Here is a 22,679-nt window from a genome sequence, read left to right as displayed (position 1 = left end):
TTTCACCTATTAACCTTGCTAGGTTACTTACTTCTTGTTCCAAATTTTGAATAGAAGCTTGTTGATTTCTAAATGCTTGAGCATTTTGTTCATTGGTTTGTTTCTGAGATGTGAAAAACTGTGTTTGAGATTCAACTAGCTTTGACATCATATCTTTTAAATTTGGCTTTTTATCATCGGGTTGTGGTGGTTTATTTTGAAAATTAGGTCTTTGCTGATTGTAAGTATTATTGGATACTTGTTGATTACTAGGACCTTGTTGGTTGTTGTATGGAACATTTCGGTTATAATTCTGGTTTTGATTGTAGATTGGTCTTGGCGGTTGATAATTATTCTGATAATTATTTCCAAGCCTTTGGTTTATGTATGAAACATTCTCTCTTTGTTCCATTGTTAGTTCAATACTGAGATAATCTTTTGTTAAATGTGGTCCTCTACACTGCTCACAACTAATTCGTATTGAGTGAATATCCTTAGTCATCTTTTCCATTCGTCTCTCGACAGCATCTATCTTTGCGGAAATGGAATCTAAGTCATGGCTAGAATCGGCTCTAGCTGCTTTAGATGATCTAACGATATCTTTTTCTTGGTGCCACTCATGTGAGTGGGAAGCAGTGTTATCAATAATTTTGTAAGCGTCAGTTGCGGTTTTCTTCATAATGGAACCACCAGCTGCTATATCGATGTCTTTTCGTGTAGTGATGTCGCATCCTTGGTAGAATATTTGTACTATTTGACAGGTGTCTAAACCATGTTGCGGACATCCTCTTAATAACTTTCTAAATCTTGTCCATGCTTCATATAAAGTTTCATTTGGTTTTTGTGTGAACGTAACTATTTCTCCTTGAAGTCTCACGGCTTTAGATGCTGAAAAGAATTGTTTAAGAAATTTTTCAACTAAAACGTCCCATGTATCAATCGCCCCTTCAGGTAACGATTCTAACCAATCTTTGGCTTCTCCCTTTAAAGTCCAGGGAAATAACATGAGATATATCTGTTCATCCTCCACTTCTCGGATTTTAAATAGTGTACAGATCTTATTAAAGGTTCGAAGATGTTCATTTGGATCTTCCTTCGGCGCACCACTAAATTGGCATTGATTAGTTACCATGTGTAGGATTTGTCCCTTGATTTCATAATCTGGCGCATTAATGTCTGGTTGAGTAATTGCGTGACCTTGGCCAGTGCGTTTAGCTCACATTCGGTCTTCCATACTTAGAGGTTTCAGATTTTTCATGATTGAATTTGTTGAATCTGAATCACTAGAGGATTCTGATTTAATGGTTGGTTCCTCTACAATCTCCGTTTGAAAGATTGGTGGTTCCGGAGGAAAGATTAATGGTTCAGGATCTCTGAATTGTCCCTGAATATCCTCCGGATTCTCAATTGTGAGGTCGGGTTCAAAAAATGGATTATCGGAAATTTGAATTGGAGTACTTGGTCGACTGATGACGATTCTAAAGAAAAATCAACGGCGACAATATTTGCTAGATGTCTTGATCGAGTTACAGGTGGTGAACGTACAAAAGGTGGTGAACGTTTTGCTCGGTGCATTCACTGAATATCCTATTAGTTATAAAAATAAGAAAAATTATATAAGTTATCAAATTAATAGACTTTTCAGATTTTGCTCACGTTTCGAATAGCCAAAAGATGCAGCAGAGGGGCAGGATTCGTTTGGTCTCAATATAATTGAGTACTGTTTGGCTCCAATAACCCGGTCCACGCACAAATCTAACTATTACTACGAACCAGAAAATGGATGTCTATCAATTTAACCACTTAAAATAATTTTTCGTTTTGAAATTTTAGAGAAGAAATAGAAAAAAATTCTATGTCCTATAAACTAGAGCGTCGAGAAATAAGAAAGAAAAAGATTGCGCGTCGAAAAATGTCGAAAAATAAAAGGTCGAAAATTAAAAGAAAGTAGCGCGTCTAAACTTAAAAAGGAACTAAAAACTAAGAATTAAAAGTTACGTCTAAAAATATTAAAGCTTAGAGAAATACTATATCCCAAAACGGCAATAACTTAAAAAGGTACTAAATTTTATAAAACGGCGTCGCAAAATTCTAAAGCACTTAAATCTTAGTCTAAAGAAAAAGCACTTAAGGGATTTTACGGCAAAGCCTAAAAATTTAGAAATAAAAATAACTACGGCAAAAACTATGTCTTAAAACTAAATACGAGCGAAAAAATATAAATATTACGCTAAAACGAATAAAAAGATACAAAATATAAAAATATACTTAAAGTTGTAAAAACACAATTTTTATTAAAATATTATTTTTATATTATTTATTTTATAAAAGTATTAATTTTATAATTTATTAAAACTAATTACACTTAAAAATACAAATAAATTAAAAACTTAAAACAAATAATTAAAAACTAAACCCTAATTAGGGTTTATATTAATAATTAATATTAATTAAAACCCTAATTCGATGGATCTGATGTACCGGGCCTGTCAAATCACTCCATGCGATCGCATGGAGTGCTAGTTAAGTTTTCATGCTGTCGCATGACCTGCAGATTCGGGCCAAATGCTGAGCTGCTACAGTACCAGGCCGAAAACTTATATATTTTTTTTCTCTGATTTAATTTTTTGTTTTAATATTTATAAAAAAATATTTATATAAATTAAATAAAACTTATATTTTTACAAACTAAAAATAGAAATAGAAATATTTTATATTTTTGAACAACTCTTAAATATATATATATATATATATATATATATATATATATATATATATATATATATATATATATATATATATATATATATATATATATATATATATATATATATATATATATATATATATATATATTTTTATATTTTTAATATTTAAAACATATATATTTTTATACAAAGAACTTAATAAAAAAATCTTTTTTTTTAGATAGCGTTTCGCTTCCGGCATTTAAGATATCCCCGGCAGCGACGCCAAAAATACTTGATGTGTGCGAGGTGGTGTATAAAATAGTTATATTTTTACAAGAAAATACTATTAAATACGATACAATTTTACACAAGTGATTTATTTATTTATAGAGTGGATATACCTAAACCTTGCTACAACACTTATAGGCAGTGTACCTAATCGTACAGTAGTGTAGTTTTTAGTAAGTCCGGTTCGTTCCACAGGGATCTTTTAAACAAGCTTAACGCTATATTTTTAAAAATTATATTTGTAAAAATACAAAAAAATATATAAGTAATATTATTATTATAAAAAGAGGGTTTTTACCGTTTAATGACCGGTTTGTCGATTTTAAAACTTTAGTCGCAGTTAAAACATAATGTAAAATATTAAATATATAAAAGACTTAATTTAAAGCGTAAAGTAAATAACGATAATGAAATTGCGATAAATAAAAGTGCGATAAAATAAAATTGCGATAATTAAAGAGTACGATAATTAAAAGTGCAATTAAATAAAATGACAATAAATAAAAGTGCGATAATTAAAAGTGCAATTAAATATGAAATATATAAATTATGCTTATTTAAACTTCCGTAATCATGATGTTTGACGTGTTGATTTTAGTTTTATTACCATGGGTTAATTGCCCTTTGTCCTAGATTATTCGATATGCCCATACGGATTTGTCCATAATAGTCCATCAGTCATAATCATAAAGTGCGAAAGTCTTTGTCAAATTATTCTTATTCCCGAAGTCAAATATTCTAACTAATTGGGGATTCGAATTGTAACAAGGTCTTAATACTTTGTTTAATGAATACACCAGGTTATAGACTGCGTGTAGACCAAGGTTTTACTACTTTGTTAACAATTACACCAATTACCCTTGAATGTAATCCACCCCTGTTTCAATAAGTCTATTAACTATTAATCCAGTTCCTTGTCCGGTAAAATGAATAATTATTGGTATTTATAGATATCCCGCCCACAGTACCCAGTCAAGCGTATGTGGTTATATATAAATACGTCAAATTATAAGTCTATATATTAAATCAACGAGGTATCATTTAGTTAATATAAAACCCATTAATAGCCCATAATCTAATTTCTACAAGTGTCGTTCTTTTGTCCAAACCCCAATTATGGTCCAAAGCCCAATTACCCAATTTTAATATTTAGCCCAACATCACGATTACTTCGGCATTAAATAAGCATAATAATAACTTAGCTACGAGACATTAATTTAAAAATAACATTAATCGTAACTTACAGTGATTAAAAATAGTTTAGCGTTACACGGACAGAATTTTGACTTACACCCTTACAACATTCGCTAACATACCCTTATTATTCGAATTTAAAATTAAAATTAAAATTATAATATATATATATATATATATATATATATATATATATATATATATATATATATATATATATATATATATATATATACGTGAGTGAGATAGAGAGATAGGATGGATGGTTTTATGATAAACCAAAACTGCTAAATTTATAGAATGTCACCTGTCACTGTTCACCATGCGATCGCATGGAGTTTAGGCTTTCAGGCCATGCGATCGCATGGCCACTTTTTCCAGCTCACATGAGCTTGTTTGCATTCTGCCGACGGTTTTAAATATAATATATAATATATAAATAATTTTAAGAATTATTTAAATATTATATTATATTTATGTGCATAGTTGACTTGTAATTTTTAGTCCGTTGCGTCGAGCGTTGAGAGTTGACTTTGGTCCCGGTTCCGGATTTTCGAACGTCCTTGCGTACAATTTAATATCTTGTATTTTGCGTTTCGCGTCTTGTACTCTTGTAATTTTGAGACGTTTCTCATCAATAATTTGAACCACTTTGATTGTATTTTGTACTTTTGAGCTTTTTGGTCATTTGCGTATTCAATTTGTCGAATCTGTCTTTTGTCTTCACCTTTTAATATTTAAACGAATATCACTTGTAAATAGAACAATTGCAACTAAAAGCTTGTCTTTCTTGAGGGATAATGCTATGAAATATATGTACGTTTTTAGCATTATCAACACCATACGCGGACCGCGTACCTATCTACGCGAAACGCGTAATGTTTGTCGACATAAAAAGTTTGTCGACATAAAAAGTGATGGCGGCTTGCCTTTTTCTTAGATTAGGCACGTTTTAAATTTATATATATATTATTATATTTTAATTATTATATTATTATTTAAATAAAATATGCATGATATGGTCGAACTTTTTGCATCTATAAATTGCGAATTCGTTTCTTGCTTTTAAACTACACATACATAGACATATACTTTTACATATTTTGATCTTATATTTTTATAAGTGGTAATATATTGAAAAGAGGTTATGAAAGAGTATTTTTAATTTGAGTTTAAACCTGTTTTAAAATAAGGAAATATTGAGTATTGTTCGGGGTATTGTTCGTGAATCCAAGAACATCTGTACAATCATCCACTATCATTACATCTGCATAATTTGCCTACAATATTGAATCTCAATATTGAATCGTGAGTTTATAGTCTCCCTTTTTAAATACTTTAAATATTTTTGGGCTGAGAATACATGCAATTTATTTTAAATGCAATGGACACAAGTACATACTTAATTCTACACTGAGTTAAACCAAAAATCCCTTAGCTTTGGTAACTAGTAGCTGCCAGTACATAGGATATGGACTGGTGGGCACGAGTAATTGTATATGGATCCATAGGGCTTGACATCCCCGTCCGAGCTAGAGCGCTAGCCTTTTAACTGACGTATGTTATTTGAGTTTATGACACGTTGGTTTGCGTGTATTAAAACGAATAGGGTAATTATCATTATAGCATTAAGTTTAGTTACCAGGGTACTTTGTTATGTAGAATCTATTGATAAACTTTTGAAGAAATCTTGTGGTCCATCTTTATATATTTATGACTCGAGCAATTAAAACTATAACTCACCAACATCCGTGTTGACATTTTTAGCATGTTTTTATTCTCAGGTCCTTAGACTGCTTCCGCTGTGATGTGCTTGTTGCCTGCATGGAGTCTCTCATGCTTTTTATAAAGTTTATTGCATTCGAAACAAAACCACGTTGTGTAATAAATAAATTGACTGTGATGTCAACCTGTAAAATAAAGACTTATGCATTTTGGGGATTTGCTTATACTTAAGCACTCGCCCACATGTTTATAACTTTCTATGTTTAGAAAGTCACTTATTTTAATGAATGCAATATTTTATCAAAACGTATCATATAGAGGTCAAAACCTCACTGTAGAATCAATGATTAACGTGCCGCGTCAATAGCGATTTTGACGGGTCGTTACAGTTGGTATCCGAGCTTGAGGTTATAGGGAACCAGAATTTGAATTAATGTGTTTAAATGGTAATTGTTAAGATGCATTAGTGAGTCTGGACGATGACCATATCTATTTTTACCAAATTTTTCTTATCATTTTGTCATAAATATTATATGTGATATATTTATATGCTAACATAATTGTTGTCTCAATTATGTGATATATGACTTCTTCTAATCCAATTATTTTGTACGATTCTGAATCAGACACTGAGTCTATTCTTTCCACAACTAAAAAGGGCGTTCCAATACCTATTAAAGAAGAAATTGTGTTAGCCGAGGAATCTCAACTCCCCGTAAACCCAGAGGAGGATTTCGCTAATGAAATAAAAGAAATCACTAGGAAGGAATTCAAACTTGCTATAAAGAACCACAAAAATAAAAAGTCCTTAATTATTAAAAAGGAACAGTGAAATGTCCCGTTCATATTGATTATAAACGTTCCATATTAATTGATTTCATCGTGAGGTTTTGATCTCTATATGAGACATTTTTCAAAGACTGCATTCATTTTTAAAACAACCATAACCTTTATTTTATCGATAAAGGTTTAAAAAGCATTACGTAGATTATCAAATAACGATAATCTAAAATATACCGTTTACACACGACCATTACATAATGGTTTACAATAAGAATATATTACACCAAAAATAAGTTTCTTGAATGCAGTTTTTACACAATATCATACAAGCATGGACTCCAAATCTTGTCCTTATTTTAGTATGCAACAGCGGAAGCTCTTAATAATCACCTGAGAATAAACATGCTTAAAATGTCAACAAAAATGTTGGTGAGTTATAGGTTTAACCTATATATTATCAAATCATAATAATAGACCACAAGATTTCATATTTCAATATACATCCCATTCAAAGAGATAAAAATCATTCATATGGTGAACACCTGGTAACCGACATTAACAAGATGCATATAGAATATCCCCATCATTCCGGGATACCCATCGGACATGATAATTTCGAAGTACTAAAGCATTCTAAATTCCAGAATGGGGCTTGTTGGGCCCGATAGATATATCTTTAGGATTCGCGTCAATTTGGGGGTCTGTTCTCAAATTCTTAGGCTACCAAGCTAAAAAGGGGCATATTCGGCTTCGATCATTCACCCATATAATGTAGTTTCATTTACTTGTATCTATTTCGTAAATCATTTATAAACTTGCATGTATTCTCGTCCCAAAATATTAGATTTTTAAAAGTGGGACTATAACTCACTTTCACAGATTTTTACTTCGTCGGGAAGTAAGACTTAGCCACTGGTTGATTCACGAACCTATAACAAATATGTACATATATATCAAAGTATGTTCAAAATATATTTACAACATTTTTAATACGTTTTAGTGTTTTAAGTTTATTAAGTCAGCTGTCCTCGTTAGTAACCTACAACTAGTTGTCCACAGTTAGATGTACAGAAATACAGCAATATATATTATCTCGAATCAATCCACGACCTCGTGTATACAAGCCTCAGGCTAGATCACAACTCAAAGTATATATAATATTTTGGAATCAACCTCAACCCTGTATAGCAAACTCCAACATTACTGCATATAGAGTGTCTATGGTTGTTCTGAAATATATATATATAGATGGGTCGATATGATATGTCAAAACATTGTATTCGTGTATATGGTATCCCAAGATTACATAATATATTAGAATACATTTATAATACAATATGAGTTAGCTAGGATATGATTAATACAGATTTATTACCAATTTTCACGTAGCTACAACAAGAAAAATTATCCAATCTTGTTTTACCCATAACATCTTCGTTTTAAATCCGTTTTGAGTGATTCAAGTTGCTATGGTTTTATATTGATCTTAAGTTTATGAATATAAACAGAAAAAGTATAAGTTTATAGTCGGAAATACAGATTATAAGTCATTTTTGTAAAGGTAGTCATTTCAGGCGAAAGAATGACGTCTAGATGACCATTTTGGAAAACATACTTTCACTTTGAGTTTAACCATGATTTTTGGATATAGTTTCATGTTCATAAGAAAAATCATTTTCCCAGAAGAACAACTTTTAAATCAAAGTTTATCATAGTTTTTAATTAACTAACCCAAAACAGCCCGCGGTGTTACTACGACAGCGTATATCCGGTTTTACGGTGTTTTTCGTGTTTTCAGGTTTTAAATCATTAAGTTAGCATATCATATAGATATAGAACATGTGTATAGTTGATTTTAAAAGTCAAGTTAGAAGGATTAACTTTTGTTTGCGAACAAGTTTAGAATTAACTAAACTATGTTCTAGTGATTACAAGTTTAAACCTTCGAAAAAGGTAGTTTTATATATACGAATTGAATGATGTTATGAACATCATTACTACCTCAGGTTTTGTGGATAAACCTACTGGAATTGAGAAAAATAGATCTAGCTTCAAAGGATCCTTGGATGGCTTGAAAGTTCTTGAAGCAAAATCATGACACGAAAACAAGTTCAAGTAAGATTTCCACTCGAAATAAGATTGTTAAAGTTATAGAAATTGAATCAAAGTTTGAATATGAGTATTACCTTGTATTAGAAAGATATCTTACTGTAAATAAGAAAGATTTCTTGAGGTTGGATGATCACTCAAAGTGGATTTGCAAGATTGGAAGTAAGCTAGCAAACTTGGAAGTATTGTTGGTGTGTTCTTGAGTAGTTGTTTTATAACTTGGTTTATGTATGGATTTATGAACTAGATTGAGCTAGATTTTGTTGAAGATGATGAAGAACACTTAGAACAAATTGCTAAGTGAATGTGTTGGTGAGCTCTCTAATTCACGTGAAGATGTAGTGTCCATATAGGCTCCATTAGTTTATAATTTTGTGAGATATTTCATGCTAGATGTTAAATGATGGTTCCCACATGGTTAGGTGACTCACATGAGCTGCTAAGAGCTGATCATTGAAGTGTATATACCAATAGTAAATACATTTAGAAGCTGTGTATTGTACGAGTACAAATACGAGTGCATACGAGTAGAATTGTTGATGAAAATGAATGAGGATGTAATTGTAAGCATTTTTGTTAAGTAGAAGTACTTTGATAAGTGTCTTGAAGTCTTTCAAAAGTGTAAGAATGCATATTAAAACACTACATGTAAATACATTTTAACTGAGTCGTTAAGTCATCGTTAGTCGTTACATGTAAATGTTGTTTTGAAACCTAAGTTAACGATCTTGTTAAATGTTGTTAACCCATTGTTTATTATATCAAATGAGATATTAAATCATTACATTATCATGATATTATGATATATTAATATATCATAGTGTGTATATATATATATATATATATATATATATATATATATATATATATATATATATATATATATATATATATATATATAAATGTTGTTACAACGATAATCGTTACATATATATCTCGTTTCGAAATCATTAAGTTAGTAGTCTTGTTTTCACATATGTAGTTCATTGTTAATATACTTAATGATATGTTTACTCATCATAATATCATGTTAACTATATATATATATATATATATATATATATATATATATATACATATATATGACATCATATAGTTTTTACAAGTTTTAACGTTCGTGAATCACCGGTCAACTTGGGTGGTCAATTGTCTATATGAAACCTATTTCAATTAATCATGTCTTAACAAGTTTGATTGCTTAACATGTTGGAAACACTTAATCATGTAAATAACAATTTCATTATATATATAAACATGGAAAAGTTCGGGTCACTACAAACAGGACCATTCGATCCGCAACCACCCTTATTGTATTAAACCCACTGAGGCAACGGGTACCTCAAAACCCCGACCAAAAAGTAAATGCACTGCTAGAATGTCTGTCGGACCATGCACACACAAACAATTGACAGAGAGAACCAAATGGGAAGAAGCTTCTGATAGTTCTGAATAAACGACCTCGCAACCATAAATCTTCCATGCGCTATTCTATTGCTTATGTGTGCTACTCTATCTTGTTATGTAAAATAAGCATATGTAAAATATCGGTATTGCATGGTATTGTATTATTTTGGTTTATTAATAATAAATGCATGGAATGATTATTTGTATTATTACTACTTCTTATTATTATTACATAATAACGTAGTAACTCGCTATAATTTTTCATAGTGGAATATTATTAGGATTTTAGTAGTTAATTCCATGTACTAGCTATTATGTATGAACTTAACGGGTAGGTACTACCCGAGTTATAATTATAAAGTGCTAATAAAGAATAAAAAGATTTTATAATAATGGGTTCATATTATTAATATGCCATGATGTACCATTAATTACTCGCTACATCTATAATATTCTACGTGATTAATTATATCTGTTGTGTTTATTGAAGAAACATTTCTCAAATGTTCAGATGCTGAGTTTGAGGAACTAGTCGAGAAACGTGTGAATGAAAGAATTGCTGCAGCCGAGGCGGCAAAAGCAGCAGCCGAAGCTGCAGCCAAGGCAGCAGCCGAAGCAGCAGCCAAAGCAGCAGCTGTGAATACAAACTCATGAAACGGATGCTCATACAAAACTTTTCACGCATGCAAACCACAGACGTTTAGTGGAACTAAGGGACCAGTCGGTCTAACCCGATGGTTCGAAAAGATGGAGTCCGTTTTTAAAATCAGTAATTGTGGGGATGGAGATAAGTCAAAGTATGCTTCGTGCACGTTACAAGACGGTGCACTTACTTGGTGGAACAATTATGCTAAAGCTGAAGGAGTAGATACGGCATACGATATCTCTTGGGAAGAACTGAAAAAGATGCTAATTGAAGAATATTGTCCCCGAAACGAGATTAGAAAGATGGAGACTGAGCTACGTAATCTAAAGGTTTTCGGTGCGAATCTCAAGAACTATGAAAAGCGTTTCATGGAACTAGCCTTGTTATGTCCCGAATTAGTGCCAAACGAGAAACGGATGATAGATATGTATATTGGCGGTTTGTCAATCAATATCAAAGGAAATGTTACATCGTCCAAACCGAATACAATGCAGGAAGACATGACAATGGCACACCAACTCATGGACCAGATCACGGAGAGTTCGATTAAGGCACCAATTACCGAAGTCAAGACAACTGAAGGAAAGAGGAAATGGGAAGACTATAAGGGCAAAAGTACTCACCTGAAGAGGCGAGAGACTTTTAAAGGTAAACAAGATGGGGCAACTGCTAGTCCAAACTATAAGGGACCCCATCCATTTCGTAAAAGATGTTACACCCATCATTCAGGTTATTGCCAGGTGGTCTGTGATAAGTGCAACAAGAAAGGACATGTGGCGAAAGATTGTTATGCCACTGTTTCTGAAGTAAAGACAAAACCGACAGATGTCAAGAAATGTTTTGGATGTGGGAAGCCTGGTCACTTTAAAAATCAATGCCCTGATAATGAGAAGAATAAAGAACCCGCATGGGGAAGGGCGTTTAACATTAATGTCAGCGAAGCGCGTGAGGACCCTGATCTTGTTATGGGTACGTTTACCGTTAATAATCAACTAGCTTCTAAAATGTTTGATACGGGTGCCAATAGAAGTTATATGTGTAAGGACTTTAGTTTTAAACTGAAATGTGCATCATTGCCTCTAGACGATAAATATACTATTGAATTAGCTAATGGTAAATTGATAAAAGCCGATAAAATGTGCCATGGTTGTGAAATAAATCTCGCTGGTGAAACCTTCAAAATTGATTTGATACCCGTAGAATTAGGAAGTTTTGACGTAATCGTTGGCATGGACTGGATGTGCAAAACAAGAGCGGAAGTTGTTTGCGCTGAGAAAGTGATCCGCATCCCTCGTAAGGATGAAACGTCATTAATGATTTATGGGGAGAAGAGCAACTCGAAGCTGAACCTTATCAGCTGTATGAAGGCCCATAAACTTATAAGAAAAGGTTGTTATGTTATTCTGGCATACGTAAAGAAGATCGATACTGAAGAAAGAAGCATTGATGATGTGCCAGTTGTGAGAGAATATCCCGAAGTATTTCCAGAAGAATTACCTGGGCTACATCCACACAGATGTGTAGAATTCCATATTGATCTCGTACCAGGAACCGCACCTGTAGCACAATCCCCATATAGACTTGCACCTTCAGAAATGCAAGAATTACAAAACCAATTACAAGAATTATCGGATCGTGGATTTATTCGTCCCAGTTTTTCACATTGGGGTGCTCCTATTCTGTTCGTCAAGAAGAAGGATGGATCTATGATAATGTGCATAGTTTACCAAGAATTAAACAAATTAACAATCAAGGATGGATATATGATTTGTTTGATCAATTGCAAGGATTAAGTATTTATTCTCAGATTGATCTACGCTCCGGATATCATCAGCTGAGAGTGAAGGAAGAAGATGTTCCTAAAACCGTGTTCAGAACCCGTTACGGTCACTATGAGTTTTTTGTTATGCCTTTTGGATTGACTAATGCTCCAACAGTATTCCTGGATCTAATGAATCGCATCTGCAGACCGTATTTAGACAAATTTGTCATTGTTTTTATCGACGACATATTGATTTACTCGCAGAACAAGGAAAAACATGAGCAACACTTAAGACTGGTACTAGAAGTACTCAAGAAAGAAGAAATGTACGCAAAATTTTTGAAGTGTGATTTCTGGTTACAAGAAGTACAGTTTTTGGGCCATGTTGTCAGTAAAGATGGAATTAAAGTTGACCCCGCCAAGATCGAAGCCATTAGTAAATGGGAAACCCCGAAGATTCCAACACAAATCTGCCAATTTTTAGGTCTTGCTGGTTACTACCGAAGATCCATTCAAGATTTCTCTAAAATTGCCAAACCCTTAACTGCATTGACCCAAAAGGGAAAGAAGTATGATTGGTCCACAGAACAGGAATCCGCATTTCAATTGTTAAAGAAGAAGTTAACGTCTGCACCCATTTTGTCATTACCAGATGGAAATGATGATTTCGTGATCTATTGTGACGCTTCGCGCCAAGGTTTATGATGTGTATTAATGCAACGCATAAAAGTTATCGCATACGCTTCACGACAACTAAAAGTTCAGGAAAGGAACTATACGACGCACGATTTGGAACTTGGAGCAGTAGTTTTTGCACTCAAAATATGGAGACACTATCTATATGGCACCAAGTGTATAGTATACACCGACCATAAGAGTCTTCAGCATATTTTTGATCAAAAACAACTCAATACGAGGCAACGTCGCTGGGTAGAGTTATTGAATGACTACGATTGTGAAATCCGTTACCACCCTGGAAAGGCTAACGTTGTAGCTGATGCCCTATGTCGGAAAGAAAGAGTAAAACCTCTTAGGGTCCGAGCTTTGAACATTACAATTCGTACTGATCTCACAAAGCAAATTCAAGTAGCACAGTTAGAAGCTTTAAAAAAAAAAATGAAAAAGGCGAAGTGATCAAAGGATTAGAAAAACAACTTGAAGTAAAAGCCGATGGAACCTTGTATTTTACTGGTAGGATATGGGTACCAAAACATGGTAACCTAAGGCAACTAGTAATGGATGAAGCATACAAAACGAGGTACTCAATTCACCCAGGAAATGGAAAAATGTACCAAGATCTCAAGAAGTTCTATTGGTGGCCTAATATGAAGGCATAAATTGCTACTTATGTAAGCAAATGTTTAACGTGTGCAAAGGTCAAAGCTGAGAACCAGAAGCCATCAGGATTACTGCAACAACCAGAAATTCCTCAATGGAAATGTGAAAGAATAACCATGGATTTCATTACGAAATTGCCAAGGACTGCAAGTAGTCACGATACTATTTGGGTGATAGTTGATCGTCTCACTAAGTCAGCTCACTTTATACCAATAAAGGAGACAGACAGTATGGAGAGATTAGCACGCTTATATTTGAAGGAAGTCATTTCCAGGCATGGTGTACCTATCTCCATCATATCTGATCGCGACACCCGATTCATATCACATTTTTGGCAATCATTACAAAAAGCATTGGGAACTCGATTAGATATGAGCACCGCTTATCACCCACAGACAGATGGTCAAAGTGAAAGAACAATACAAACATTGGAAGATATGTTACGGGCATGCGTGATTGACTTTGGAACCGGTTGGGATCGACACTTACCTTTGGCAGCATTTTTATACAATAACAGCTATCATACGAGCATCAACGCAGCATCATTTGAAGCACTTTACGGTAGAAAGTGCAGATCTCCTATTTGTTGGAGTGAATTAGGAGAAAAAACCTTACTGGACCAGAAATTATTCATGAAACTACCGAAAAGATCTTTCAAATACAACAACGATTGAAAACGGCCATGAGTCGTCAAAAGAGTTATGCTAACAAAGGAAGAAAACCGCTAGAATTTCAAGTGGGCGACAAAGTCATATTGAAAGTGTCACCCTGGAAAGGCGTTGTACGATTCGGTAAACGAGGAAAGCTAAGTCCTAGGTACGTAGGACCCTTTGAAATCACCGAAAGAATTGGAACAGTTGCTTATCAATTAAAGCTACCGCAAGAACTTAGTAGTGTTCACGACACAGTTCACGTGTCAAATTTGAAGAAATGTTTAGCTGAAGAGGATGTCGTAATTCCTCTTGACTAAATACGAATCAATGATAAACTCCATTTTATCGAAGAACCTGTTGAAATCATGGACCGTGAGGTCAAACAATTAAAACAAAATAAAATACCGATAGTTAGAGTTCGTTGGAACGCTAGACGAGGACTCGAGTTTACTTGGGAACGTGAAGATCAAATGAAGCAAAAGTATCCACATTTGTTCACTGATATCGCTTATAAAATAGGTACTACTCAAAATTTCGGGACGAAATTTTCTTTAACGGGGAGGTACCGTGATGAACTAGAAAATTTCACATTAATAAGTTAATTACAGGATAGAATGTTTCCGACATGATAAACGGACCTATTATGTTGAGTCGTAAAACTTTTTGAACTAGTTTACACGTTCAAGTACCCTTTTATTATTTCCGACGATTCACGAACAACGATTTATAAATAGATATATATATATATATATATATATATATATATATATATATATATATATATATATATATATATATATATATATATATATATATATATATATATATATATATATATATATATATATATATAACGATTTAAATAAATAATTTAATATGTTATATAAATAACTCGATATATATATCATTGAAAATGGCAAGATTGTATTTGGACAAAATGTGGGACTTTCTATTTTTCACTTTTGATAAACATGCATATCTATATAGATTCGATATTAGACGAGGACAAAATTTAAAGTAGCTAGACATTTGATCATGCAAGCTGACGTGTGTGTATATAATTAGTCTCACTTAAATATTGTTATATATAAAATAAATATTTCTAATGAGCAACAAAAGACTACAACATTTCGTATCATGATTTCAAGTTAAAATGATGAAAATACTAAACCTGCGCACTTGCACAAGAAAAATCATAACTAAATCATACTGACTCGAAAAAGGGTGATTCCCATGTCCAGACGACCGTAACTCATAAATCTACAACTTTCATGAAGACACCATGCTCGGACCGTGTACCTAACGCTTAATGTTTGTCGACATAAAAAGTGATGGCGGCTTGCCTTTTTCTTAGATTAGGCACGTTTTAAATTTTTATATATATTATTATATTTTTATTATTATATTATTATATTATTATTTAAATAAAATATGCATGATCTGGTCAAACTTTTTGCATCTATAAATTGCGAATTCGTTTCTTGCTTTTAAACTACACATACATAGACATATACTTTTACATATTTTGATCTTATATTTTTATAAGTGGTAATATATTGAAAAGAGGTTATGAACGAGTATTTTTAATTTGAGTTTCAACCTGTTTTAAAATAAGGAAATATTGAGTATTGTTTGGGGTATTGTTCGTGAATCCAAGAACATCTATATAATCATCCACTATCATTACATCTGCGTAATTTGCCTACAATATTGAATCTCAATATTGAATCGTGAGTTTATAGTCTCCCTTTTTAAATACTTTAAATATTTTTGGGCTGAGAATACATGCAATTTATTTTAAATGCAATGGACACAAGTACATACTTAATTCTACACTGAGTTAAACCAAAAATCCCTTAGCTTTGGTAACTAGTAGCTACCAGTACATAGGATATGGACTGGTGGGCGCGAATAATTGTATATGGATCCATAGGGCTTGACATCCCAGTCCAAGCTAGAGCGCTAGCTTTTTAACGGACGTATGTTATTTGAGTTTATGACACGTTGGTTTGCGTGTATTAAAACGAATAGGTTAATTATCATTATAGCGTTAAGTTTAGTTACCAAGGTAATCTGTTATGTAGAATCTATTGATAAACTTTTGAAGAAATCTTGTGGTCCATCTTTATATATTTATGACTCGAGCAATTAAAACTATAACTCACCAACATTTGTGTTAACATTTTTAGCATGTTTTTATTCTCAGGTCCTTAGACTGCTTCTGCTGTGATGTGCTTGTTGCCTGCATGGAGTCTCTCATGCTTTGTATAAAGTTTATTGCATTTCTAAACAAAATCACGCTGTGTAATAAATAAATTGACTGTGATGTCAACCTGTAAAATAAAGACTTATGTATTTGGGGATTTGCTTATACTTAAGAACTCGTCCACATGTTATAACTTTCTATGTTTAGAAAGTCACTTATTTTAATGAATGCAATATTTTATCAAAACGTATCATATAGAGGTTAAAACCTCACTGTGGAATCAATGATTAACGTGCCGCGTCAATAGCGATTTTGACGGGTCGTTACAGTAAGCTTCATCCCTAAACGGAGGACAAGAAGAAGTGTGATCCATACATGGTGTGAAAGGACCTGTTCATATACATTATAAACGATTCACAATAGTTGATTTCATCGCGAGGTATTTTACCTCTATATGATACATTTTACAAACATTGCATTCGTTTTTAAAAGACAAACTTTCTTTACATCAAAAATTGATAGGCATGCATACCATTTCATAATATCCACTATAAATGACCTAATATGTCATTTACTTAATAATAATCTCTACTGAACTCAACGACTTGAATGCAACGTCTTTTGAAATATGCCATGAATGACTCCATGTAATATCTTTAAAATGAGCAAATGCACAGCGAAAGATTTCTTTAACACTTAAGAATAAACATGCTTTAAAGTGTCAACCAAAAGGTTGGTGAGTTCATTAGTTTATAATAATCATTCATTTCCATCATTTTAATAGACCACAAGAATTTCATTTCCAGTTCTCATAAATATAAGTCCCATGTATAGAGACAAAAATCATTCATATGGCGAACACCTGGTAACCGACATTAACAAGATGCATATAAGAATATCCCCTATCATTCCGGGAAATCCTTCGGACATGATAAAACAACATCGAAGTACTAAAGCATCCGGTACTTTGGATGGGGTTCGTTAGGCCCAATAGATCTATCTTTAGGATTCACGTCAATTAGTAGATCGGTTTACTAATTCTTAGGTTACCAAGCAAAAGGGGCATATTCGGCTTCGATCATTCACCCATATAATGTAGTTTCAATTACTTGTGTCTATTTTGTAAAACAATTATAAAAAGTGCGCATGTATTCTCAGCCCAAAAATATAAAGGGTAAAAAGGCAAATGAAACTCACAGTACAATATTTTGTAGTAAAAATATTCATACGACGAAACTGAACAATGCAAGGTTGGCCTCGTATTCACGAACCTATATCAAGTATATATATTAACACCTCTACTTAACATGTAATAGTAATCAAACCAGTTTATATATATTAATTATATAATATATTACTTGTTTAAAATAGTAATGTATTTATTATTTCAAATGTTATGCATATTTATATATATGTTATAGTAACTTTGGATATACTTATAATATATGTAATATTTATTTCTTTACACAATTATCTTTTGTTAAAATAATATTTATAATAAAAAATGTTAATAATACTAATAATAATAATAATAATAATAATAATAATAATAATAATAATAATAATAATAATAATAATAATATTTAAAAGTAATATTAATAGTGATAATAATAATAATAGCTATACTAGTAATATTTATATTAATAATATTTAGTAATGATAATGGTTAGGTTTACTAATGAATATAATAATAATAGTTATAAAATGATAATTTAATAATGGTAATAACATTAATAATACTTATTGTAATGATAATACTTATTATAATACTAATAATAATAATTATAATACTTATAATAACAATAATAATCATAACAACAATAACAATAATCATAGTAATAACACTAATAAAAATAATAATAATAATAAATAAAATTTAGAAAACTACCTCACAAAGAAAATGTTCCAAAAAAAAGAATGCCCACGCCCGGGCTCGAACCCGAGACCTCCTGCTAACCAACACACCACTCTAACCCCTGCACTGCCGATTGCTTTTCTGATTAAAACCTCAAACCTTATTTATTTAACTTGATAGACTGTGTTCTTATTTTCTTCTTCTTCTTTAAAATCGAACAACCCATGAATCAATTCAACTTAGGGACTAAATTATGTATTTGACCTAAACTTGTGTTTAAACAGAAACGTTCCAAGTATATGTTTGAATTAATAGCAACCGAGAAAAAAAATATATATATAAAGAAAAGAAAAACCTGCTGTTCGACGAGTAGAAGAAAAAAAATGAACCTCAAACTTGATTCGACAATTTAAGCTATTTTGGACTTCGAATCCTACACGAAATAGTTTCTAAATTGTTCCTAAAATCTTTTTAGATCATCAATTTACCCAGAAACAACAACATGATTACGAATTTTGCTATGAACAAAATTTTGACTTTTTGAAATTTTAACTTTGACTTGATAAATCGGATTCGATACTAAAAATTGGAACTTAAAATCTTGCAGAAAGTTTAAACACACGATTTCAAACAACACTGCATTTATAGATTCTTAAATAAAATTCAAATTCGAAGTTTGGCTAAAAAAATGATGAACAGAGTTGTCGTGGTGTTTTTTCTCAAATTTCTTGGTTTTTAAATCTCAGATTGCAGTACGTGAATGATATAGGATAATTAGGTACCTGATTTAACAGTTGAATTAGATTCTATTTGATTTATGAAATTGACGTTTATACAACTACAGATAGGAAGGACGCAAATTTTATTCAGGAACAATGAAAAAGGAATAAGCAGATAAAATAAATAAGGAATTCGTACTATCTGTCCTTGATTTCAATTGAGTTTTTGTTTTGTTTCAGTAAAGGGATCGACAAGAATATCATTAGAAGGAAAAAAAATTTATAATGGTGATGCTTAACTGATTCGGCTCCTATATGGGTGTTTATATAATCAGTAATAATATATATATATATATATATATATATATATATATATATATATATATATATATATATATATATATATATATATATATATATATATATATATATATATATATCTGTCCTTGTAATTCTAATTTATAATAATAATACTGATTAATAATGATATAATTATTAATAATAATAATATTAATCAAAATACATAATATAATAATGATATTGATCTTATCATTAATGTTAAAATAACAAAATGTATTATTTCCAATAAATAATAACAATAATAATAATTATATTAATAATTATAATAATAATATTGGTTTTAATTATAATATTGGTAATAAAAATATTATTCATATTAATGATAATAATACTAATTATAATAATATAAACTTTATTAATAATAATAATGTTGGTAATAGCAATATTATAACAATTCATGTATATCAAATTCACATTTATAGATTTTATATATATTTAAAATAATATTAATATTACTAGTATTGACATTAATATTGAAAGTAATAACAATATTATTATAACAACTATAGTTATACTTGTATTAGATATATGTATTATTACATATGTAATATTTTTTATCCATATAGTATATCATACAATAATTGTTATTGATTATTTATTGTTTAAAAAATATATATATATATATATATATATATATATATATATATATATATATATATATATATATATATATATAAGAAGTCATATATATTTATATATAGATTCCCTTTTAGTAATTACTTAATAATTCTATTTTATTATTTTACATTATTAACTCAAATGATTAAATTATATTTTATCAATTCAAGATATTATATATATATATATATATACTTTTATATATATATATATATATATATATATATATATATATATATATATATATATATACATTTTACTTATAACAGTTCGTGAATCGTCGAGGATAGTCAAAGGTTAAATGAATATATGAATACAGTTCAAAGTTTTTGAGACTTCACATTATAATCTTTGCTTATCGTGTCGGAAACATAAAAAGTTTAAGTTTAAATTTGGTCAAAAATTTCCGGGTCGTCACAGTACCTACCCGTTAAAGAAATTTCGTCTTGAAATTTGAGTGGGATCGTCATGGCTGACAATGAGTATGTTTTCATGACTCATATAAGCTGATAAATAGAGTTTTATTACCATTGAGTAATAATGATAAAATAATTTGATTATTCGAAGGGTACGAATGAAGCTATCACAAAAGAGTGAAATGAGTAAATGTAGATTCGTCATATCTTTTGACGTAGATAGGATTGATTTCCAGAGCTCAAGGAATTTGGAGAAATTCTTTGTAATAAGATTTGATTCTTCGGTAATCAAGGAAATTAGGATTCGCTTTAATTAAAGGCGATGATTTGTCTTGATTTCTTTGTCTGATATTTCACTATAAATCCACCCTTCCCATTTCTTTTATATTTTTGGAGTTCCATCCTTTTGTTTTCTATTCTCGACTTTAAATCAAGCGAATAATGGTCTAGAATTCGTAGATATGAAATTCGAAATAAACATAGCTAACGTTCTAAGAGAGAGGTTGTAATAACACGATCTTGATTGGTTAAATTTCTAGAATTCAAGAGGAAAGATAGAACTATCAGGAAATTATGTTCTTGATATGATTGTATATTAGATAGAATGTAAGAGTCATGTAACATGGCACATGATGATGTTATGGTCTGTGAATCATCACGTTTCATTAGAAACTCGGCATGACTTACTGTAATATAATCACGTTGATCAAGTGTCATTATATTATACTAACTCATACATCAATTTCTAACACTACTTCAAAAACATTCATAGTTTAAACTCGAAAGTTTACAGAATATAGAAACTAACAGTTTCTTATATGATGTAACATTGATAGCGCGAAGAGATAAATGATTTAAGATCAGATTAGTTATAAAAATATATTCAGAAATATCGAGGATATTTATAATGAAAGATACGATGATATCTTAGAATTTCTAATATCACAGGATGATGAAAAAGATTTGTCCGTAAGGGTTTAGAGTCAGGAGTAAGGTATTCGTTAATGACTTCAGTAGATACTGAATCATTTAGATTTTTGAAGGCAGATTCAGTCTTTGTGATTTGTCTACAGCCTCTTTCATACTTTGCTCAATCCGTTTTTCAGTTCCAAAACTTCTCTTTTTCTGAGCTTTGCCAATACACTAATCTTTATCATCAAACTTTTTACTGCTAAGGTCGTCTACAGTTTTTATTGCTTCATCAACATTTCGAGAACTAGTTTGCGGTTCAGAGTGTTTTTCAGAAACTTCACATTCGAAGTATGTAAGCCTTGGAGATAGACGTTATCTGTGTATAACTGTTGGCGTCAACATTCTGTGAGATTTTAAAATACTGATTGGTAATTCCCAATGATTCGCATGGCAATTCTCGTTACAAGAGGCATATGGAGTTTTGATAAATATAATGTCTTTTCGGAAAATCTCAGATCATTACGGTTGTTGATAAGTTTACTGCTACTGTGGTGAGATATGAAAGGTTCCCCGGTAACAATGGCGAAAAGGTAACATATATATCAATATTATGATAAGGCTACTCCGAATGAAAAATCGAAGTTGTCTTGCTAGAGCTTTGATAGAATTTGCTACTTTGCAAAGGAATTGCAAAGTTATTTTTGCTAATAAATTCCAAAGGATCTGACACATATATGTGTTGAATTATGACTTTGGTTTCGAGAGCTTTTTAAGTACATAACTGTGGGTAATATGCGGTTGAATCATCATCTCGATTATTCATTATTTGAAGTGTCTTCAGAAATTTTTGAAGGGTTTGAACACAGATTGTAATCGTTAAAATACATTTGATGTTCTAACACAATTTTGAAATCAATGTATAGCTTTGAAAGATGTAAGAATCTAAAAGTGATGGTACCGGTTATATTTCGTATTGAATTCTGAGGTTTCAAAATCAGAATATGTAATTGGGTTTGAATGAG

The 22,679-nt window shown here is 31.1% G+C and overlaps 1 non-coding gene across 1 annotated transcript; it reads left to right on the top strand.

Moving 5' to 3' along the window:
- Nucleotides 1-746: 746 nt before the first annotated feature.
- On the top strand, nt 747-853 carry LOC139903133 (small nucleolar RNA R71). The gene has a single exon (XR_011777977.1). It is a non-coding gene; the product is annotated as a small nucleolar RNA R71 (small nucleolar RNA).
- Nucleotides 854-22,679: the final 21,826 nt, after the last annotated feature.

Source organism: Rutidosis leptorrhynchoides, chromosome 3 (assembly GCF_046630445.1).
Source record: "Rutidosis leptorrhynchoides isolate AG116_Rl617_1_P2 chromosome 3, CSIRO_AGI_Rlap_v1, whole genome shotgun sequence".
NCBI lineage: Eukaryota > Viridiplantae > Streptophyta > Magnoliopsida > Asterales > Asteraceae > Rutidosis > Rutidosis leptorrhynchoides.
The sequence above is the reverse complement of the archived record's forward strand: the minus strand, read 5'-3'. Positions and strand labels throughout refer to the sequence as shown.